The sequence below is a fragment of the Amblyomma mixtum genome, chromosome 10 (assembly GCF_055824585.1).
Source record: "Amblyomma mixtum isolate Tamu chromosome 10, ASM5582458v1, whole genome shotgun sequence".
Classification (NCBI taxonomy): domain Eukaryota; kingdom Metazoa; phylum Arthropoda; class Arachnida; order Ixodida; family Ixodidae; genus Amblyomma; species Amblyomma mixtum.
In genome coordinates, this window is record NC_143021.1 from 46,976,267 (window position 1) to 47,000,958 (window position 24,692).

Below are 24,692 nucleotides of genomic sequence, written 5' to 3' on the forward strand. Positions count from 1 at the left end.
GAGGGGCTGGCAGATCCCGTAACTTCCACTCTGCAAGAGAGGCAGCTTGTGATAACTAGCCAGCAACGCGTTCGAAAATCGCTACTCCGCCTCTCGATGTACCTAACTCGCCGAGGCCTTCATCTCCCCCTAAAAAGGGTGTTGCCATGGCTTTGACAAGAGAAACGATGACTCGATATCCGCTCCTCCTAGCTGGCCGGTCACTACCTAATGTATGAACTCAGCGATCCCTAGGTGTTGAGATAGACAGAAATCTCTCGTGATCACCTCAGTTCAAAAACTGAGCGAGAGGATCGCTGCAGCATCGCAAGTTTTCAGGTTCATGGCGGGAACGCGGTGAGGCACCAACTGCCCATCAATGGTTCTGCTTGAAAGAGCCTACATCGCTGGAACCTTGCCCTGCTGTCTTCCATTGTTTCAAAGATTATCTATAACAACCAGCCGCCGCGGTGGCTCAGTGGCTATGATGCTCGGCTGCTGACCCAAATAACGTGGGTTCGATCCCGGCCGCGGCGGTTGAATTTCTTTGCAGGAGAAATTCTAGAGGCCCGTGCACTGTGCGATGTCAGTGCACGTTAAAGAACCCCAGGTGGTCGAAATTTTCGGAGCCCTCCACTACGGCGTCTCTCATAGCCTTAGTCGCTTTGGGACGTTAAACCCCATAAACCAACCAACCGACCATCTACAACAATCAAGAAGATCCACGAGGCTGTGTGCAATAACTCCCTGTGGATGTGCCTTGGCCTCTCGAAGGGTTCCTCTGCATCAGGAACCGAAGCGGAAGCAGGTTGCCTCCCTCTAGATGTGATTGCCGCCCAGGAAACTATGGGTACACATCTCCGCCATGTTTTCCAAGGGAAGAAGCACTTCCTACATCGCGTCCACCTCACCCACTCCAACTCTACCTTTGGCCAAGCTGTGCAGCTCCAGCCCATCCCCACTATTAATCAGCCACAGAAACTACTGCCTCTGACCTTTCCCCCTGGACACTCTCGCCTCTAAAGGCGAAGCAGTTTGTTCCGGGCGTGAAGGCAAAGTTAGTAATGCTCAAATTTACTTGCTACCTCGGGAACTGGGCACGGTTACATTCAGCCATTCTACGTTGTACTGACCAGTGAATATTTATTTATTTACAATACCCCTAAGGGCCCTCGTGCGAGGGTATTACAAAGGGGGGGGGGGATGCAAGCATAAAAATATGGCACAGGCATCGCACAAGATACACGTAATAATGATTTAAAGCTAGCAATGTACACAAATAACACAACAAACAATGCAGAATAAAATACTCAGTAAATGCACATAATACAACAAAAATAACAAATCTGTTAGTCGATGGATTGCTTTAACGAATGCTGAAACGATTGTAGATTAACCTCAGTAGCTATGTGTGATGGAAAGTTATTCCAATCTATTATAGTGCGAGGAATGAATGATTTCGCTTAGAGCAATGAACGGCATGTGTGCGTTTTATTTTGTTATCGTGGTCGCGGCGAGGAAAGACTGCAGGGTGTGGCAACAAGAAGTCGTCGTGGAGGGTGGGATGCTGACACAGTTTGCGAAGTAAGGTTAGGCGAGCGAAATGGCGTCGACATGATAGCGGTTCCAACTCGGCACGTTGTTTTAATGCTGTGACACTGGTGAAGCGTGAATAATCTGAAAAGATAAAGCGAACAGCCCGGTTTTGCAGGAATTCAATGTTGTTTATGATGTAAGCTTGTTGAGGGTCCCATATGGCAGAAGCATACTCAACTTTCGGGCGGATTAGCGTGATGTAAGCAAGTTTTTTTAAGTGTGAAGGCACGTGTTTGAGATTACGCCTAAGAAGGCCGAGTGCGCGATTTGCTGATGCTAAGATTGTGTTAATATGGTAATGCCAAGTTAGGTCAGACCGAAAGTGAACTCCTAGGTACTTGTAACTTGTAAGTTCTACTCTATCGTTATTGAGGCTGTAGGAATTCGAGTGGAACGGTTAGTATACTAGTGGAACGGTTCAGTATGCATATCAACCAACTTGCCCAACTTTCTGCTCTCCTAAGGAACGGTTAGTACACGACATAAACTTTGTTTAAGATGCATTTAGAGACATAATCCAGGAGGAACACCAAGTCGTTACAGCGTCAAGATCAATTTGAAGTGAATGGCGGTCGGTTTTATTAGTAATATTACGATATATTACACAATCATCCACGAATAACCTAATTTGAGACGATACACACTTCGGCAGATCGTTAATGAAAATTAAAAATAGCAGAGGGCCAAGTATACTTCCCTGGGGTACTCCAGATGTTACGGGGACAGAAGACAGAAGCCTAGGACAGAGGTGAATTGTTTTCTGTTATAGAGGAATTGTTTTATCCATGAAATAACGTTGGGAGGGAGATTTAAGTTTTTCAATTTGGTTAGGAGTCTGTGATGGGGAACGTGATCAAAAGCTTTAGAATAGTCTAAAAATACTGCGTCAACCTGTAAGCCAGCGTCTACTGCGGAAAATATGTCGTTAGTAAATCCAGCGAGTTGTGTGTCACATGAATAACCCCTGCGAAAACCGTGCTGGTATTTGAAAATGATATCGTGCTCTTCTAGATAATTACTTGAGTATGAATTATATGTTCCAGGAGTTTACAGATGTGGCTGGTTAATGAGATAGGTTGATAGTTAAGTGGAATGGTGCGGTCTCTGGATTTGAAAATGGGTATTACATTCGCTGTACGCCAGTCATCAGGAATTGTACTAGATGATAATGATTGTTAAAAAAGTGATGTCAATACTTGATAGAGGTTTAGAGAGGCATTCTTTAGTATTTTGTTATTAAATCCAAGGTGATCAGAGCTAGTAGTAACTGTGAGGTTATTCAAAAGGGCAAGAATGCCTGATTCACTAATGATAATTTCTGGCCCGGAAGTGACGGCAGATGTATGTAACATGGGCGAGGAAGTGGTGTCTTCATGGGTGAACACTGAAACGAAGGCGTCGTTGAGAAGCTGTGCACACTCAGTTTCAGTTACTGGATCACGGTCAGGTGTCCATGACGATGGAAGACCTGTTTTGACTGCTTGGCGGTACAAGCGTTTTTTCTTATTATTAAGACGACGAAGGCGATTTGTGAACCATCTTGCATTTTTATGATATCTGATGGTGATGACTGGCACAAACTTGTCAACAAGATTAGTCAATGTGTCTTTAAGCGATTTCCAATTTGTTTCGACTGAGCGAGATGAATAGTGAGCTAGGAAGACCTCCGAAAATGATTGCACTGCAGAGTTAATCCCATCGAAATAAGCGCGGTTGTAGCAATGAATTCGCTTAGTGGATATTTTCTTTCTACCGAATGGACGAGTGATGTACCCGGTGATGATGTCATGATCGGATAGGCCTTGTAAATGCAAGATATCGGAAGAAACCTCAGGGTTATTTGTTAAGACGAGATCAAGAATATTTGCCGTTGTGGCGGAGCGGCGGGTAGGATCAGTGATAAGTTGAACAAGCTAAAATCTAAGCAGGTATGAAGGAACATGTGGGCTTCCTGGTCACTGGGGTTAAGCGTAAGATTAGGCCAATCAATGTTTCGGAAGTTAAAATCACCAAATACAAGAAAAATCGAGTTAGGAAAACGCACATATAAGTCACTCAATAATCTATAAAATTCACCTGAAAATGTTGCAGTCATATCTGGTGGTCGGTAGAAGGCAGAAATAACAACACCAGCAACACCGATTTTGCACCGTATCCAAACATATTCAAGAAAAGTAGTGACAGCGATGGGGACAGCAGATATCTGTTTCTTTGTAGCAATAAGGACGCCACGCCCTTTTCTGTATTTCCTATCACAACGAAAAAAAGCAAAATTCGTATTCACTGAGAAGAATATTAGCATCCGGAATAGAATCATCCAACCAACTTTCATTTAATATCAGAAGTGAGGCGCACGTTGAATCGACGAGGGAAGAAAGGGCAACAGATTTTAAAAGTACACTTCGGATATTAGTGAAAAGGAAACTACTGTTATTCTCTGAATTAAGACCAGTGTTCAACGAGGATGATGAAGACGCTGAAAACGATGACGTGGGTGTTGGAACCGGTCAGTCGGTCGTGGAAAGACTAACCGGCACCACTCGGCCACTGAGGACATCCCACAGATAAGTATCCTTATTGATAGGCAATTTATCGAAAGCCAAGCGCACGCGGTCACCATCTTTTTTAATCGCTTTCGAGAACTGAAGCAGCTGGCGGCGTTTGTTACGGACAGCAAGCGAATAATCACGTCCGATGCTAAAATTAGTTCCCTTTAGCTTGCGGCCGTTACTTAGAATGCCTTCAATTTCTTTATCGTTACTGAACTTCGCTATAATTGCAGTGCCTTCTCGGTCGAGAAACGGCCCACACCATGCGCCCCAGCAACGGAAGTAACAGTGACTCCAAGCTTATCGCGGCAGAAGTCGTTGACAAGTTGCTCTGACGTCTCCCAACTTTCAGAGGAGTCAGTATCGGCGATACCATAAAACAGGACATTTGAACGTCGCGACCGGTTTCCTAGGTACTCAGTTTTATTGACGATGTTAGATACATTAGTAGTCCAGTCAGTCAGCCCAGTACATTAACAACTTTCGAAAAAGCTATCTCCATTTCGCACTAAAAACTTTTTTTGTGTCATACGCCTAATCAACTCGCCTAAGCTGAAGGCAGGGAATGTAGAAATTTTTTTGTTATTTTTTTCCTTTTCTGTGTGAAATAACTGTTTTTCATGTGAATATTTCCTAACACTGCTTCTGTATAAAAAGTGAAACATTACGCGGTAAGAAATGATTGTATAGATGAAGATTTACTTTGTATTTTTGTATAATTGACGGAACCTTTTTGCTTTTCAAGTGTCACGCCCCACCACTGTAATGGCCCCACCCTTACAAAAATGGATATCAACTTTCTTTAGAATTTGTATTAACATTCTATTGACTCTAGTAACCTTGTAGTAACTTTTACATTCTATCAACAATTGTTCATACAACGTTGGTAGAAGTTACTTCTTTGTATGTACTCCTGTCAATAGAAAGTTACTAGAAACTAATTTTTACATTCTATGTACCTTTGTCAATACAAAGTTGGTAGACTGTTACTTCTTTGTATTTACTCCTGTCAATAGAAAGTTACTAGAAAATCTGGGCGCAGTTTGACACGTTGAGAGAAGTAAATGAACAAACTGCATGGCGTTCGAGGTGATTAACACTATTTTGTTCGCATAATCGTGACGACATCTTACCTGATTACATGGTGGAATCTGTTGCAGCTAGTCAACAATTTCACTATATCGAAAAGCGACCAACATTATTCGCAGCAAATGCGTTTGGAATGTAATCAGGATATGGGAAAACGTTTTAAAACAAAAGGTATATTCCATTTTAATACTTTATGTACTTTACGTACTGTTGTGAGCAGAAATACTCTAGAAAGTGACAAAACATTTTTGGTCATGCGAATAGATGCCTCAAATCATGTACTGTAGGCGAACACTTCAAAGCTATTAAAACAACCTTGAACACGAAACAAACATTACACTCACATTCCCTTAGCCGAGAATATTCTATTAACGTTCGTTGATAGGAAGTTCATACAATTTCCTTACTGCTTTCTATGTACTGCTGTCAGTAGAAACATACTAGACACCGACAGAACGTTTTATAATGAGAATAAATGCCTAAATTAAGTACTCTAGCCTAACATGTCAATGCAACTAAAGCAACCTTGAACACGAAACAAACATTTGCAGTCACATTTTCTTAGGGCATATTTTATCAACATTTGTTGATAGAAATTTCATACAATTTTCTTACTGCTTATATACTGCTGTCAATAGAAATATACTACGAACCGAGAAAGCATTTTGGTGATGCGAATAAACAAATAAAAGCCTAAAATAATCAAGTACTGTAGCCGACAACTTCAAAGCGGCAACTTAACTAACCTTGAAGACGAAACAAAAATTTGCAATCACATTCCCATAGCCGAGCACGCTGTGGATTTTTAGAAATTTCAGTTCAATTTTCTCAATACTAGCTTTACTGCTTTCGCATTTTCGAGTGCGGGGAAAAGGGCAAAGTTCATAACAGAACATTTATCCCGAAATTCAGAAACGTGCCTTGAATTGAAGACATTTAGTGACAATTTTTGATTGTATGAAGTCTACGAAAAAAGTTACCAGCAAACGAAATAATTTTGGTACAAAGTGAATGAATTCATAGAATACTCAAGTATTATTGCCTCGAACTTCAAGGAAATTAAAAGAACTTTAAGAAAAAATAGGAGCTAGTGACATATTGTGTTACATAAGCGCAATGATGACTTCGTTACAGCGAATCAGTTTCGCTGATGGCTCATTCTACACGAAAACAATGCTTTCTGCTGCGTATTCGTCCTTAAATTCTGTACTCAGGCAGTCATTAAAGAGATTTAACATTCCATAACTAACAAAGAATTTCAGCAGAGCTGTACAACAACTCTGCCAATTCGAAACACGTTGGTGTTGCTATTGTTGTAATTCTTGATAGGTCATATTTTAACGTGCAGTTGAACAGTGATGTACCGTACGACGGTGCTAAAACACACTAGCATTAAGAGGGTTTCGCTCTGAGGTTTCAGAGGGATTATTGTTGCGAGCTACAAAAAAATTCAAGTTTAGCATTGCACCGATGTGTTTCCACACTCATTGAATGACACGTTCTCGCTAGCCCAAATGGCGCCCAAATTATACCACCAGCTTCCTGAACCTGCACCGCAAGCACACTTTCCCTGCACACTGCCCGCCATGCAAAAGTGCCCGGTACACTATGCCACTCCACGTGGGAGCGCCCAATTTAAACCCTCGCACTACCCTCCTCCTCGAGCGACCAGCAATGGCTGATCGCACGGGACTGAAAAACCCCGCGCGAAAAGGGCCGCACCGCTTCGCGCTCCGAGTAAATTCTGTGTAACGTGTGCAGGCTTACAGCTTCGAGAACTCAAGTTGCTTCGTTCCTCGGCGACTGTACATGCGAAATTTCAGGCAAGGCAATATTAATTTTTATTCATGTTCGGCGATACTATACTATAAAGGCCGATACTATAAAGAGAAGTATAGAGAAACAAAACAGGTAACAGCGGCCCGCTGTACTCAACTGCGGTAACAAGGGCTTTGCATGAGGAAGGTGCACGGCAATTGGAGCACTATAAGCCCTCATTCTTGACTTGTTACATTTTTCGCTAGTACTGAGCCACAGAGGAGCTTCCAGTATGGAAAAAGCTAGGGTGAGAGCAGCCCCCACTTTGAGCACCGCTAAAGCACAGGCGCAGTGCCTCTTCCGCATCTTCACTTGCATCTCCTTCAACGCAAACACGGTACGAAGCTGTGGCGAGGGAAAACGTGGTGATAGCTGTATTTTCTATCTTCCCGTAATGCAATGACGAAGGAATCCTGGAATAAAGTGTTGGGTTTTAACGTAGTCATACGAAGTAGACGCGCGAAAGCATGTGTTCATTCTTCGCATTTTCTTACTGCCATCAGCGGACGTGAGGCCGAGCCGAGGACCGCGTGCGAACGCGGCGTGCGAACGCTCGTGTTCCTTAGGTACACACACGTACACTAAATCGCATGAGCCAAGCTGTGTAGAGTACGCTAAGCCACACAATATGCGAAAATAAAAACCGAAACCAGTAGCGTTTGGCAACATCATCATCATTCCTTATTCTGCGACGCAGTTACGGGGAGCTGAGTTATAGCCTTAGAACTAGGCAGACAGTGCAGCCGTGCAGCGGCTGCGGCTTTCCTGGCCCCAGATGCGTCGCCTGTAGCTGCCCGGCATGCTGCCCGGTTTTCCAAGCTTTCGTTCGCAGCGCCGCCAGAAACAGATGGTTGTGAGTAGTCGCATTTTTTCACCTCAATCATTCAAATTTGCTGACTTTGTAATTGAAACAAAATATTTTGTCGTTTAATGCAACAAGTTTGTGGCAAAAAGGGCTTTATCGATTCTTTTTTTAATGCGTGTAAAGTTAGGCGACATTAGCGCCACCTTTCCGTTCGCTGGCGGCGGATTGCGAGTCTCATGTTGACCGCGCGCTACACTATCTTTTTTAGGACGCTGAAACGACTCTTTGTTGGCGGGTGCGACGGTTGTGAAGTTCTGGGTGCGTTTCTTCAGTTTGTTTGTGTTAAATGTGCTGCCTCGTTAGTGTTGTGGTAGTGTGACTGAACTCGGAAGGTGACAGATGGCTCCAGTGCTGCGGAAGACGTTCTTACGCGCACGCAGTGCTCAAAAACTGCTCTGACGTACTGCACGCAACCACGCCGAGAGCGGCCGGCGCCCGATGCCCGATAGAAGAAACGGCTTGCCGTGAACGTTGACAAATGTAAGTACAGAACTGGAAAATGACTTCTGCGATGTGTCGGGGGTATGATTGAGGGCTGCGAATGCATTTGGGTTGGTCTTCACGCCTTGTTCGCAGTGAGGTGCAAAATGCGGGCACCACGCGATCGTCTGCAGAGAGAAGGTGTTCTGACACGCTCTCTTGCCAACTATGCAACTTTTAACCCGCCTCCTCACGCTCTTTGCGTCAGCTCCTCGGCGCACGAGTTATGTGATAGAATTTGGTTGCACGCCGAGAACTATGGGGTGCTGCTTGATTCGTTATTCCGAGTGAACAGGAGCAGCGCGTGAAAAGGAGACCATAAGAACGAAAAGTGCTTGTAGCGGCGTGCGTCTTTTGATTCTGCTGCCTGAGTGTTTACTGGATAAGGAGCATTGCCCGTTCTACGTCGCAGTCACATCAAGTGCTGTGTTTCTTGATAGTTCTGGTCAACGAAACGACGATTAAAAATAGCAGAACCATTCCATTGCAGTGTAGCTGAGGTAATCGCACAATGGAAGGTTTGTTGTCATTTTATTTTTTTACGTTCACTACATTTATGTCATTCCCTCATTTTCAGTCTGAAGCGATAAAAGTATAACGTGATTCGCGAATAATAGCTTTAAGAAAAGTATGACAAGCTTTGTAAACCATTTTTTTGCTAACTATTGGAGGCATAGGTAATTAATCATTAGCCTCCACTCATGAACACATTGGACTGAACAGCTAGAGGTTGTAATGGGATGTGCCTTCTGTGATGTTTATGAAAGCATGGCTCTAATGCAGCCTTTCTTCAAATGCTCCCGCAGTCAAGCCCTGTACAGCTGCTCCACCGGTATCATCACGCTACTTTTGCACCAGCTTTCATCTGTCATCGAGCCAATGCTACCTCAACCAGAGGCAAATGACATCAAGACCGGCTGGTTCATTCTATCAGCCATTGACACTGGATATCAAGCATGCGCCACTTGTAAAAGGATAGGTAGACAAGTGGGTATATTTTCCTTGTCTTTTTTAGCCTGCCAAAAATCTTCTGCTCCAGGCTCCCTCTCTCTTTCGTTTTTTTTTTCTTTTAAAAGAGGACCAAGAGAAAGGGAAAGATATTGCGGGCATCATGAAAGCACTCCCCTAGTCAAGTGCATTGTGTTATATAGTGTGAAATGCTTTTTATAGTTTTTCCCTCATGCCTCTCGTGCTTGGAAATCTTGGCCACAGTATAGACCAAATTAAAACAATTATCTGCTTCATGACCTTTATACAGCAGTCTAAAAGCAGCAAATAAATTTTATAGGTTTACTTCAGCAGTACCTACCTCTTACAAGGTATGGCATGTTTGAAGTGAACCAGTGATGTGATAGGCATGGCCTAACGGGCAATGCATAATTGAATATTGGTGTTCAAGTGGAGCACTCTGCTTTAGAAGCATATTTGTTGCTAGCATCAATAATTGATACCTTACCAGGTTATCCTTGCATTACATGAAACCCTGTAAAGCTTATATTTTAGCTGTACGGGAGAAAGGTGCTTATTCGATATGTCATGAGCATTGCTGAGGTTTTCTTTCACACTCCCTTTGTCACAACTGACTGCACTGTACAGTTGAAATGCATTTGGAATTGAGTATTGGTGCATTGTTATTTTTATTCATGCCGACGTTCAGTTACTGATTGCATTACACTAGCTGAGCCTAAGTCAACAAATATTGCTGTGACCTTAACAAGACCCCTGGCTTTACTTGAACCGATGCATTTGATGTTGCCTTTCTCCCGTGCCATCAAGGTTTGTAATAAGCTGTGTAAATAACTTAATTTACTTTCTCGAGGTATTTGGCAGTCGGTGGCGGGCGTTTGGCTGGAGCTGATCACAGCTTTATTGCAGAACTACAAGGACCAAGCGGATGGTATCACCTGCGATGCATATCATCTTTGAAGCAAGACGGAGCATGCCTGGAAAACCACTGCGCAGCGTGGTCACTATCACCAGGGCATCGTGCTGAGCGCTTCCTGCCCCGCCCCCGCCGAATTCCAGGAGGATAAAAGGCGCTGTCAACGAGCACTGCGCGCACTCGGTGGCGGGCGTTTGGCTGGAGCTGATCACAGCTTTATTGCAGGTGAGAGTTGTATTTTTTGCACTCTCAGATTTGCCTTTTGCCCACCACCGACTGCGTTTCTGTTTAATCGTTTTATTTTGTGACCATGTCAACTTGCTTCAAATGTTCGGAAGCATTGCCCTCCGAAGGCAATTACTTAACATGTTCGGGTTGTGATAAGGTGTTTCATTATAAAAAAAAATGTTCAGGGGTTACGGCAAAGTCTGCTGCCGAAAGAGAGTTTGAAGCATACGCTGACTGGTGCTGTCCGCAGTGTGGCTTACAGAGTGGTACAGATTCAGAAAATGAAAAGGCTAGCTCGTCAAGAACTCTTGAGGAGCTCTTTGCCAAGATAGAGAGCTTGTTGCCAATTAAGGACGCCATCAGCTCACTTTCTCGCAGAGTGGATGAGTTGTTGTTGCTGAAATGTAATGTTGAGTCGCTGGGAGAATTAGTTAAAGGTATACACGCCTCTATTTCTTTTTTCTCCGAGAAATATGATGACTTAGTTAAATCCACTGCTGAACAGCAGACCACAATCCAGAAGCTTCAAGATGAAGTGCTTACTCTGAGCACCACAGCGACGGGCCAAAATGAACAGCTACTGCACCTTCAGAAAGAGATTAATGACATGGAGCAATACAGTAGGCTGCAGAACTTAGAAATACAGGGGTTCTCTCTTAAGCAAGGTGAGCAGGTGTCTGAGGCACTAAAGAACTTGGCAGAGAAGCTGAAAATTGAGCTAATTGATTCAGATATCGAAGCAGCTCATTGTCTTCCGCAGAAAAAAGGAAAAAAACCAATTTTGCTGGTGAGATTCACTTCTGTCGCTGCAAAAGAAAAATGGATGAGTCATCGAAGCCAGATCACGCCCCTAGTGCAAAAGGGAGAGCTATCTGAAATGTACTTTAACGACAACCTCACCACATCAAACAGGAAACTGCTCTGGGAGGCTAAGCAGAAAGGCAAGGCAAGTAATTTTAAATTTGTGTGGGTCAAACATGGAAAAATCTTTGCTAGGAAGTCCGAAGTCTCTTCTATTTTTCGAATCCATGATTCTACTGATTTAGATAAACTAGTTTGAATCATGAACTGTACCTTTTCCCTTTGCGCCAATATTGGTGAATTTTGTAACTTAGTCTCGCCAAAGGTGGACGCATTCTGTGTAGTTCATGTAAACATACGCAGCTTACGAAAACATTGGAATGAATTTTTGGCTGTTGTTGACAACACTAAGAATACCATAGATGCATTCATACTTACAGAAATTAACATCCCTTCCACACTTCTCTCCTCTTTTTCGTTACCCAATTATTGTAGTTTCTCTTTCACACGCTCAAATCGGATAGGCGGCGGAATTCATGTTTTCGTTCACAGCAAATGGAATGCTTACCCTTTAAAGTCAACATTTTGCTTTGCTGAGTGTGTTGCATTGCAGAAATCACTTTTAAGTTCGGAGGTTACACTTCTAGGAGTTTACAGGCCTCCTTCCCAAAATGTGAAAGAATTTCTTTCTGAGCTCGACAATTTTTTGGGCTCCCTATTGCCAAATCATGCTATATGCCTCATTGGAGACTTCAATATTGACACCTTGTCACCAGCACGTTCATCTGTTTGCGAGTACCTCAACACTTTGGCAAAACATGGTATTGAACCAACGATAAAAGACTACACAAGAGAAGAGTACCTGGGAAAACATTTCATAGCTTCTTGTATCGATCACATCAATATAAGAGCTCCGTTTGCCCAGAATTTCTCTTCTGTGATTACATACAAACTTTCAGATCATTACTTTGTAGGTTCTCATATCCTTTTTCCTTCTTCAAATAAATCATGCCTTAATAAGGAGCAAATTTCATATACAGACACTGCCACATTCGATAAACTTATAGCCGACTTTAACTGGGCCTCTTTCCTCGAGGAAGCGAATTCTTTTAACGTATACGATAGATTTGTGCAGGTTGTCAGTTCCATAACAGCCTCATCACAAAAGGTCAAAGTGATCAAAAAACGTAACCCAAACCTTCCTTGGTTAACAAGGGACATTCTAAAGGCCATTGCAGAAAAAGACGCCCTTTGGACACGTTGCAAGCGTTCTCCCAACAACACACGCCTCAAAGATAATTTCAGGTTATTTAGAAACAAAGTTACTGCCATGATTCGAGCCTCGAAACGTAACTACTTCAATTCGGCTTTCCGTAACAACCAACACTCTTCGCGTAAAACTTGGTCAACTATCAATTGCCTTTTTGGACGAAACCCTAAACAATCCATTAGCGATGCATTTGCCAAATCCTTCAAAGACCTTCCCTCTGCTGCCTCTGAGTTTAATGCATTTTTCTCTCAGGTTTCCAGGAAGTTTCCATTATCCCACTATGAGGTTCCTCGGTCTTTATATTGCACAGCTTCTTCAGCTTTTCTCCCCTCTATTACACCCCAGGACCTTCACAGCATAATCTTTAGCTTCAATTCGAAGAAAGCCGCAGGTATTGACAATATCAGGATGAGTGACCTCCAACGGAACTTCACGAAACTGCAGTCGGTACTTCTTTTTATGTTGAATGGTTTTATCACTGAATGCTTCATTCCACACAATTTAAAAGTTGCCATAGTTAAACCGTTACATAAAAGTGGCTCTTTAAAAGCTATTGAAAATTACAGGCCTATTTCAATTCTACCTGCGATTGCGCAGATTCTTGAAAAGCACCTATTCCGAGTTATGTACAGTTTTGTTTTCACGAATAATATCTTATCAGAGGCACAGTTTGGTTTTATTGAAGGTAAAGGAACTGTTCTGTTATTAGAAACCTTTACTGATATCATTTACTCATGCTTTGATAATAACAAATTCGCATGTGGTCTGTTTTTGGACGCTAGCAAAGCTTTTGATTGTGTTCGGCATGACCTACTGCTAGAAAAACTTGATGTGATGGGCTTTAGGGGTCCTTTTAAAGATTTGCTGAAAGAATATTTTTCTAATCGGGCTCAAGTTGTTGAAATAAGCGGGCATCGAAGTTCTGAATCATTTTTGTCGGCAGGTGTTCCACAGGGCTCTGTTTTATCGCCTTTGCTTTTCAATTTATTTGTAAATGATTTATCAAATGCTGTCGCAAAATGTTACATCTTTCAATACGCCGATGACACGTTATTGTTGTCAACAAATACTTCGTTGCCTCTGGCCATGGATGCTCTTAGAACAGATATGGTGCATGTTATGAACTGGTTCTTAAACAATTCTATTGCAATTAATCAACAGAAAACTAAACTCATTTGTTTTCGTAATCCTCATAAAAAGCTTTCTTTTGTTGAACCATTGTTTTTACATTCTTCGCATTGTCTTAATTGTTCTTGCATTCCAATTAATTTTTCAAATAGTGTCAAGTACCTTGGTATACTTTTTGACAGTGATATGTCTTGGAACAGTCATCTTACCCTAGTATGCAACAAGCTTCGTGGTTTATCATGTGTACTATACAATGTTCGTTATTTATTACCTTTTCAGACTCGCAAGCTTATTGCACATGCTCTCATTTATGGGATTCTCAGATATGGAGTCACTGTTTATTATCATTGCTCAAAGACTTGGCGAATGAAATTAAATGCGATACTAAAGAACATCCTTCGATCCGTGGCATACAACACAAATGCTTCACCTGATTGCAATTTGTTTTCGCTTTTACAGCTGCCCTCTTTTGATGCACTCTTCCATCATGTAGTCATTCGTGCTCACTTTTGGGAGAGTACATTTTTGGTGCCTTTCATTCCTGTTGGTCCTTTTCGACATCATCCCCGTTTTACGGTACCTCGCTGCTACACTCACTATGGCCACTTCACTCGTAATTATTACATACCAAAAATGTTTAATTCTCTGCCTGATTCAATCTTTTGAGTTCCTTCGTTGTCTCAATTAAAGAACTTCTTAAAAACACATATGTCGGTAACCTAAACTGTTTCTTTGTTCTTGTTTGCCTTAGGTATTGCGGTTTATCATTGTTTGCTTGCTTTGTAACACCTATTGTTTAATATATCTGTCTTTCATCGATTGCCGAGTACTGCCCTACAAGCCTTTATGGCTTGGGCAGACTTGTCTTAAAGATTGTATTCTGTTCTCTAAAAATAAAGGTGTTTATTATTATTATTTATTTATTGCTGCAATTAGTGACAGGTAATTTCCTAAAGAACAACCTAAGTGCACATTTTTATCTTCTTTGGAACACTTGTTTGCTTGTTTCCCTTGTATTCTTAACTTAAACAGATATGAGCAGGCCTCAGCACTGGAGGGATGTGCTGCGGGACAAATAAAAAACTACCAGTCCAGCTGCTCCCTTAGGGGCACGTTTCTGAGGCTTTTATCGCTTGTAATTCTATGCAGCGTCACTTACAAGTATTGTATCTGACGCAGTGTGTGCCTTAATATTTTGATTCATTTGCTTTAGAGTGTGCCACTCTTGCCCTGACGAACTTGCTCACCTTTGTACTCTTTGTTCATACATTTTCCCCTAACACCTGGTATAGCTCCAAATGATACATTATCTACAGCAACATGTGCATTATATTGCAATGTCTTTGTGCCATCACTTTTGAAAACAAAAGCTGCCTGAATGTTTGTGCAGACAAATCAGAAACACAAAATAATTTTCATATTTGATGGCCTGCATGTTATCTTCATATGACTGGAATGGCTAAATATCTCTTCGTGGTAGCCTAATTAGGTGTAACACGTTAATGTCAGTTCCTGTGAATATCATTCAGTCTTCGAATGTGGGGGCAGAATTGAACACAACAGCATGTTATAGCTTTTTCTTGTTCAAGGACGCATTACATTTAGTTCTAGTCTTGTGACTGCTGCTTATGCTATTACTCAGCAGCCTTATCAAACTCGCTCGGAGTGCTGCCTTTTAGTGCACATTTAACTGATTGTTGCTTCTCCGTGTTTGATTCTATTAGAAGTTACTATTGTTTGATTCTATTAGAAGTTACTATAACTGTATACTTTGAATGTTTTCTTGTGCAGTTCTCTTGCTGCTGCATTCTGCCATGGAGGAGGCTACCTGTTCGTGCGCACGTCTCATCACTAGGACGCTACCTCTTCCGCTGGTGATGCAGACAAGTAACGACAGGGTTAATTGGAGAGGCATGGGAGAGGCCTTTGCCCTGCAGTGGGCATAGGCAGGCTGATGATGATGATGAACAACAAGCAGGCTGCCTGATATTGAGGACAAGTGTCAGGATAGTGCACCAACAAAGTTGCTTAAGCATTTCTGTGCTGATGCATTTTTATTAAAATCAGCTCATAGCTTAATATCTACATCCATGGGGACATTTGGCATATGTTTGGCATCTGTTTGACTTTTAATTCGCTAGTGTTTGCAGCCTTTAATGTTGGTCTTAAGACAGTGTAAGCATTGTTTCACTGTGTGGGATTTTTTAGCTGTTTTGGAGAGATGTGTGTATATGCATGCAGTTTTTTTCCACGGGTTTGTTATGTGGCTCATGGAACTTTCATGTTACAGAAGAAATTATTTCGTTTCTGTGTTGTACAGGAAACTGAGCAGTATTTATATGCACCAGGTGTTTCAGGGAAGAATAAGTAGTTTTCAAAAATATGCCTTTTGCTGCAAAATATTACCAGTGTTAGCAGACACCAGAAAGCCGGTGAGGTGTATTTAGTAAGCTGGTTAACTAATTTCTGATAATTAACTTTTTAACTAACACAGGTTTGCAACTGGTTGCAGTTAGAGACTTTTAGCCAGTTGTTCGTAGTAGCCATATCAGTTTCTGGAATGTACAAAACATGATTACTTTCGCCGCTGTGGCTCGACAAAATTTGGCTGCATCGTGCGAAAATACATGCGCTTTTGAAAGCACACAGGGAAAGAAACCCCTCCAGTGCATGTAACTGCTACAAATCTTTAATGGCAACTAGACGCCTAACTCTGATAGTGAAGGAATCATATTCTTAGCGGTAAGAAACAGACACAACACCAAGATACACACACACAGGACACCCGCTAGACTTCAGCTATCTTTACTGGACACTTGTACGACATAAATATGTATCACTGAGCACACGCAGGTGCCTCGTCATCCGCAACAGGTCTAACTACGCCCTGCCCTCTCCTGCAAGGCATACGGTTGCGCCGATAAACAATCTCTTTTTCTGCCAACACCAGGGAGGGAGTGCTTACACATGTCACCCGCCTCTTGAATACGAAAGACTTCGATAATTTCTCTTTCTTTTTTCTCGGCTCCCAGGCCTTTCGTATTCAAGAGGCGGGTGACATGTGTGTAAGCACTCCCTCCCTGGCATTGGCAGAAAAAGGGATTGTTTATCGGCGCAACCGTATGCCTTGGAGGAGGAGGGGAGGGCGTAGTCAGACCTGATGCCGATGACGAGGCACCTGCGTGTGCTCAGTGATACATATTTATGTCGTACAAGTGTCCAGTAAAGATAGTTGAAGTCTAGCGGGTGTCCTGTGTGTGTGTGTCTTGGTGTTGTGTGTGTTCTTACCGCTAAAAGTATGATTCCTTCAAGCCGTTACCAACTAGCCCAACTTAATGTTCTAACGAAGTTTCTGATAGTGAAAAGGTTCATTAATAAAAATTAGCTAACCAGCTTACTACGTAAGACTCTTCACAAGTTTTCTGGTGCCTGCCAACACTGGTAATACTATGCTGAAAAAGCCATACATTCATCTCAAAATACCTGTTTTTTGAAAATTACTTAGTCTTCCCTGAAACACCTCGTATATATGTAAGAAAAACCTAACGGGATTTAATTGACGACGTTTTGGTTGGAGGGCCAGCCGTTTTCAAGTGTACTACAGCATTTGAAGCACACAGCTTTTGTTTCGAATGCTATACTATACTCGAAAAAGGCTGGTCCTCCAGCCGAAACATCGTGAATTAAAACCTGTTATGTTTTTCAATTGCTGTGTGTCAGTCATTGTTACTCAGATTGAACTGAGGGGAAGTGTGCCGAAGGCAATATTCTGTTCCTCTATTGTTCTCCATAAAATATTTTGATGCATCATGCATGTGTTGTAGCGCGTATGTACACTTGTGCACAATAAATGTAATAATTTGCATTTTGCTTCTATTATTCTTTCAGCACTCCAGGATAGTGTTCACAAAATGATTTTGAAGTGATAAAACTATGTTGGTAAAAGTGTTGTACTATGTAGTTAGCATACACTTTTCCAAAAGTTGATATAGGAATTATACTTTCTTCGTACTTGAGTCTTTTGAATAACGGTGGCCAATTGTCGGAAGACCGTTGATAGGGTGTTGGTAGACATTGTCGGTATGTGGTTGATAAGAAGTGTAAAGACTTTCTATGTACTTGAGTCTTTTGGATAACGGTGGCCAATTGTCGGAAGACCGTTAATAGGGTGTTGGTAGACATTGTCGGTAAGGGGATGATAGGAAGTATAAAGACTTTCTATGTACTTGAGTCTTTTGGATATCGGTGGCCAATTGTCGGAAGACGGTTGATAGGTTGTTACTACAATGTACAAAGGCGTTTAAAAGACTTTCTATTCAATGTTGATAGGTTCTATTAACAATTGTCAAAAGACTTTCTAAAGAATGTTACTAAAAATTTTTGTAAGGGCACAGCCAACAGTATTTTAAAATAAATAAAAATAAATAAAAATAATGATAACCCAGTTTCGTGATTTGCCGAAGTACTAACAGATGAAGCCAATTCAAGTTTTGTTTCAAGTTCTTGTTTCAATCTAACACGTTTGGTTAAATTTTCAAGGTCTGTTTTTAATGCGGCGTGAATGTTTAGCATTTTTGTTACTGCTTCAATAAGAGTGGCGTTGCTTGCTTCAAGTCGCTATACGGTTTTTGCCACGGTGTCTAATTTCTCTTCCTGCGCCTTTGTCATGGGCCCTGGGTTTCCTTCTACGTCCCCACCCCATTAAGAAGCAACAAGCGCAAAACAAACAATAGCAGAGCGAGCCCGCTTAAAAGGGCTGGGCGGCCACGACACTGCCAAAAGGCAAACATCATTGCTTCGGTAACACCGAGTTTGACGGTAACTAACCTGTAGAAATACAGACGATGAGCGACGAGACACTGTGGCAGCGTCGTGGCCCAGAGCGTCGTCCAAATGTGCGCGCTTTTTTGAAGGGGCTGAGTAGGTAGCATCGTCCCACGTTGCCCGACGAGCAAAGTGAACGTGTACAGAAACGGCGGTGGTCGAAGCTGCAGACTCGAAGATAAGATCATAGCTGCCATACAGGAAATATAATTTCACAAATTATGCTTGAGATGTTAGTGTTTGCCCGAGATAACCAGATAATATGCCCATTGTACCCTGTTTTACCTCACTATACAAGTATTATTTCTCAGCATAAGGCTGGAGCCATCATCATCATCATCAACCAGACTACGCCCACTGATGGGCAAAGGCTTCCCCATGTCTCTCCAATTAACCCTGTCCTTCGCCAGCCGCGGCCACCATATTCCCGCAAATTTCCTTATCTCATCCGCCCACCTAACTTTCTGCCGCCCCCTGCTACGTTTGCCTTCTCTTGGAATCCACTCTGTTACCCTTAAGGACCAGCGGTTATCTTGCCTTCGCATTACATGCCCCGCCCAAGCCCACTTCTTCCTCTTGATTTCAACTAGGATATCATTAACACGTGTTTGTTCTGTCACCCACTCCACCCGCTTCCGATCTCTTAACGTTACACCTGTCATTGTTCTTTCCATAGCTCGCTGCGTTGTCCTTAACTTAAGCTGAACCCTCTTTGTCAGCCCCCACGTTTCTGTCCCATAGGTGAGTACCGGTAAGATACACCGGTTGTATACTTTTCTCTTGAGGGATACTGGTAATCTGCCATTCATGATCTGCGATAACCTGCCATATGCGCTCCACCACATTCCTATTCTTCTAGTTATTTCCGTCTCCGTTGCCGTTGCCATGCAAACCCTCCAAATTGGTTCTTGCATTTACTCTACCTGTAATACAGTTTACTGGCTCCGTCATCTCATTATATTGCCATACTTATTGTAGACCCTCTACCGGCACCCCCGTGCGGTCTGTCTTCGTCCTTTGTCGGGGGCCGGAATTCGTCGTCTTCTGCTCGGTTCTAGGGTGGGTCGGCTGCGCTCGGCCCAGTGCCCCTGCCAAGTTGCTGTTCTGCCAGGGAGAACGTTCTACCGGCGTCCGGTGACATTTTGGTGAAGGTGCTGGGTATCGATCAATGTACGAAGAGGCCCCAGACACCTCCAGCGCTCAGCCACACCCCCTGGACACGACACCTGTCCACAAGTCAAGACGCCGCTTGAGAGGCTTAGCCCCCTCATCGCACCACCCTGCACGATGACCTCGACGGCGGCCAGCCAGACCTTCCAGCAATCTGTGAATTCTCCACCGCTACCTCTTCATACGCCTCGTACGCCCGCGTCGTTTTACGGTGACAAGTTTGAGGATGTGGGGGTCTGGTTGGAGGGGTACGACAGGGTCTCTGAATTTAATCTGCGGGACGAGGACCGCAAGCTTCGGAACGTCTACTTTGCCCTCCAGGACGCCGCCAAGGCGTGGTTCGAAAACCACGAGTACGCCATCCACACCTGGCAGGACTTCCGGCGGCAGTTGCTAGATTTTTTAACTGCTCTTTCACATGGAAATATCGTGTTAATAGGATTCTGAAAAACATTGCTACAAGCGTTCTCTACTTGCCGCAGGAAAATCTGCCCAACAGTGTCTTTACCGCAGCCGGTTTGCCTTCTTTTGACAATCTTTTTAAACAAATTGTAGTACTGAAATATTTTTGGAATAGCGCATACAGACACATAAATACGAAACCGGTACCGTTGAGACATGTTCCTCGCTATCATAAACCGAGAGTGCGCACTCACTACGGCAAAGCAACTAGAAAATATTACGTGCCAGCTATCTTTAACGAACTACCGGATGATTTATTTTCTTTAACAACCCGCAAAAAACTGCGTGTTGCAGTTCAAGCGTTAGAGAATCTTTAACATGTACTAAAATCTTATCAGTGCTTTTTCATTCTTTCCGTGCCAAAATTTTTGTGTTCTTCATGTTTACGTCTTTTAATTTTCTTTTGCCTCTGATGGAGCTCTGATGTAGCGCGAAGATTGCCGCGGCTGCCGGTTGTCGCCGCACAAGCCCACTTGTGGCTTCGGCGCTTCCGTTTCTTTGTATGTTCAGATCATGCTGAATAAAGATTATTATTATTATTATTATTATTATTATTATTATTATTATTATTATTATTATACGCCCCTAGCATCTTTGTGATGTTGAAATAAACATGACTTGACGTTCAGCAGCAACGAACGGAGGGAGCGTAGTGAAATTGAATTCGCCCTGCAATCCAGAGCGCAGCAGCAAAACGACAGCGTCCATGATCCGGCTTTTCAACCGCGCTGATCCTTCGATGTTGGAAGCGAAGAAGGTGAGCCATTTGATGCGGGGGGTGAAGGGGCAGTTGTTCGTCGGGCTCGTGCGCGATCCTTCGGTTGCAGTCGCCGATTTTGCAAATGAAGTGGCAGGCATGCAGCGCGCCCTGCAACAGCGGTTTGCGCACTACGTCCGCCCCTCAAACATCACTGCTGTGGAGTGCGACATGCCGAAGCCCTGAGATGAGAACCCCACCTTCCGAGAGCTCATCAGGAACATCGTCCGCAAAGAGCTGCAGATGCTTCGCTCTGTGTAGCAGCCTCCTAGTGTGACCACCATCTCGGATGCTGTCCGTGACGAGATACGCCGCACGGTGCAGCCCATTCCACCTCCTCAACCGCCAGCACCCTATGTGATGACTAGAGACCGGATTTTAGGCAAATGCCTATTTTTTGCAGCGCTTCGTAGGCGCACCATTTTTACGTATGAGCACAAATTAGGTGTTGACAATAGGTTTAATACTGTTTTTATAGTGCCTATAAATGCCTATTTTGGGTGTCAGTGCCTATAAATGCCTATTTCCGATATCGGTGCCTAAAAATTCCCTATTTTACAGAAAATGGGCCTGAAATACGCTGTGGTTTTGCTTTCAGATTCTGTTTGCTTTCGAATCCATTTCGGTTTTGAGTTGATCGCACACGTGGAAAAATGAGATGACCTCGTCAGTTGGCTGTGGTGAACACTGCACCTACGCCGGCTGTGTACACAATAGCGACCAAGTCAGCCGGAAATATCGAAGCAACCTTTTTCCTATTTTCTGCCATTTTATCGTGGCAGCTTGTTGATGACTTTGGCTGTTAATGTGGTAGTTGACCAGATGGCACCACATTTCGGAAAGTATACGGAGTAAGTTATAGGTTCGTCCAAATAATTCCCAGTTGGTTCCAAATGAAACCAACTTTAAAATGTTCCATAAACCTGCTGGAAACAGTTTAACTGAATTTTTTCTGAAGAAAATTTTTGTCTTTCTGAAGAACTTAGAAAGCACTTTAAGGACGTTAATGAACTTATTGCTTCAGACAAGGGCGTGTTTTTGAAAGCGCCTTCTCGTGTGTGCGCGTTTAAAGAGCAGTTCTAGGAAGTGCCTCTCCCGCCGGAGCCTATCATCACACGTTGGGGAACGTGGCTGGAAGCCGTTGAATACTACAACGACCACCTTTCTGACCTGAAGACCGTCATAAACAGTTTCTCAGGTGATGAGAGTGCTCTAATAAGGAGGGCTCAAGCTGCCCTCTCTCAGGACAACCTCCAAGGAGACCTCGCGTACTTGTCTTCTAACTTCATTTTTCTTGCGAGCACTATAAAAAAATTGGAATGTGGGGGTGTAATGCTCACTACCAACATTGAACTAATTGAGAATGCGCAGCAACAAATCGCTGCTCTTCCTCATGGAGAAGTTGCCGAGGAAATCCGCGCAAAGTTGCAGTCCGTCTTGGACAAAAACGAGGGGTTCTCAGTCCTCAAGCAAATTTCAGGAGTACTTACCGGTGAACATTCTATGATACCGAACAGTGTAAAGCCATCAAATGTTCCTAAGTAAGAACTATGATTCTTTTCAGCATATTCAGCATCAAGCAGCACTGTGTGTAACATTTTCCAGCATCTCGTATTTATGGTTTCCAGACCCTTCTAATGGCAAGCACCATTTGATAGTCGCGTGGCTCCATACACGTGAAGCTACAAACTATAAAACACTGTTCAATTCCTGTGTGGGCGAAGACTGAACTCATTTGTCAGATGCTTTGAATTGACAATGTTTCTGTCATTTTCTAAATTCATGACCTCCTGTAAAGGTGTTCATTGCTTCTACTTTTGTACGCGACAAGCGAATTCTTTGTTTCGAAGAGTACCAAAGGGTTTTTTAAAACTGTTGGTAACCGTTCCTTTTGCTCTGCTGAAGCATGTGTATTGTACGAAAAGTTGCGCGACAGCATTAAAGAAACGGCTTCTAATATTCGCACTTTGCTTAAGGTCACAAATCATTCCTGCTGTGTTTTTGTTCTATTTTACGGCAGATATCGCGCTGAAGTTCGGAACTGTGTGCACTTTTGGTAAAGTTTATAGTGCCTATTTTTCTCTGTTAGGTGCCTAAAATGCAATTTTAGCCGGCTATTTATGGCGCCTAAAACTTGTTTTTTAGTGCCTAAAAATCCGGCCTCTAGTGATGACAAACAGCGAGGCATTGCGAAGTCCTGCGCCACCACCGCCGGCGTTCTACTCTCCTGCCCCTACCGCCCCGTCCCACCGATTCCCGTATACGACAGCGCTGCCCGACGACCACCCACCCGTCACGAAGGCAAACATGTGGCGTACGACGAACAACAGGCAACTGTGCTTTCACTGCGGCGGAGCAGGCCACATTCGTCGTCACTGTCCCTACCGCCGGATTGGCCTGCGCGGCTTTTCGCCAGACGCACCCCCGCCACGCTATGGTGAACGACCCCGCGAGATCGACCAGTACCTAGCGGCCAACGTCCGACCTGCACCCACTGCCCAACGTCAGTCCAGGTCACCGTCGCCTCGACGGCTGTCTTCACCAACCCGCCAGTCCTACGTCCTGGCAGTCCTCCAGCCCGCGCCAGCAAAACTGAGGACGGCGACCCCCGGAGGTAGGGCCGCCGTCACTAGACATAATGACGAATATCCTCCGCTAACCGACGTTAGCATGCGACGCGACCTACGACCCCACACCGCGACGACTTTTCGACGCACAGAGACGCCTTCGAGTGACGCTTCAATTGGACTAATTGAAAAAGCGACTTTTATGTCCGGCGACTTTTCGACGAGGAGAGACGCCTCCGCTTGATAATTATATTAATGAGAATGACGTGTACAGACTTTATGCAATACAAAAGCACGCACTTTGTTTTGCGTTCACAGCGACATTTGTTAAAAGCATGCACAACTCACACACACACGCACGCACACACACGCACACACACGCACACACGAACGCACGCACGCACGCGCGCACACACACACACACACACACACTTACGCACGCACGCTCGCACGCACACGCACACACACGCACGCACACGCACACGCACACACACACACACACACACACACACACACACACACACACACACACACACACACACACACACACACACAACTTATATATTGAATAGGTGAGCATGTATTTTGCAATAACGGTAAAGGAAGCCAAGCAGAAGGCCGTTTACATATTGCAGTGACTGTACAAAATGCTTGGGAAAGGCTGCAAGTGCAATTATTTTCTTTCTCTGTCAGCAACGCAAAAACAATGCAGTAAGCAATCTTGAATAACTGACAAAAAAGTTTAAGTATGTAATCTTAACGATTTAAAAAAGTGATTATCTCGATTATAATTATGGACGGTTATTAGAAGCCTGTACTGCAGCCTGGCCCGATCGAGAATTCGCAGTAAGAATCGCGTCGTCTTTATAAAATAGCCTTGACGAAAACTTTCAGAGCAGGCAGCATTCTGTTACTTTGCGGCAGAAATCATAAGCCGTTGTGAGTCATCGAACGAGGAGGAGTAATCGATTGCGTTGTGACGCGTTTTTCAGTCTCTTCGGTAGAAACGGTCCAAACACGTATCGGTACCAACGACATCGCTGCTGATGATGAGACCCGACTTTGATGTTGCAAAGTTTTGTCGCGAATCGGTTCACGGCCGTCAGGGTCGGCTGAACCGAGATCCGTGCAATCACAGCGATCACGATTTTACCTTCGACGAAGATCCCGCAGCAAAAGAAACTTTGACGGGACGGATATGTCTCGGAAACGCCGCAATTAATACGG

The 24,692-nt window shown here is 43.6% G+C and overlaps 1 protein-coding gene and 1 long non-coding RNA gene across 20 annotated transcripts in view; one reads left to right on the forward strand and one right to left on the reverse strand.

Annotated features, from left to right (window-relative positions):
• The window catches only part of LOC149325704 (polyamine-transporting ATPase 13A3-like), a 783,814-nt gene that overhangs the window by 220,027 nt on the left and 539,095 nt on the right, over nt 1-24,692 (reverse strand). The gene's annotated exons all lie outside the window — the stretch shown is intronic.
• LOC149325709 (uncharacterized) lies at nt 8,104-16,468 on the forward strand. The gene is made up of 4 exons (XR_016286325.1): nt 8,104-8,376; nt 9,183-9,363; nt 10,252-10,483; nt 15,477-16,468. It is a non-coding gene; the product is annotated as an uncharacterized LOC149325709 (long non-coding RNA).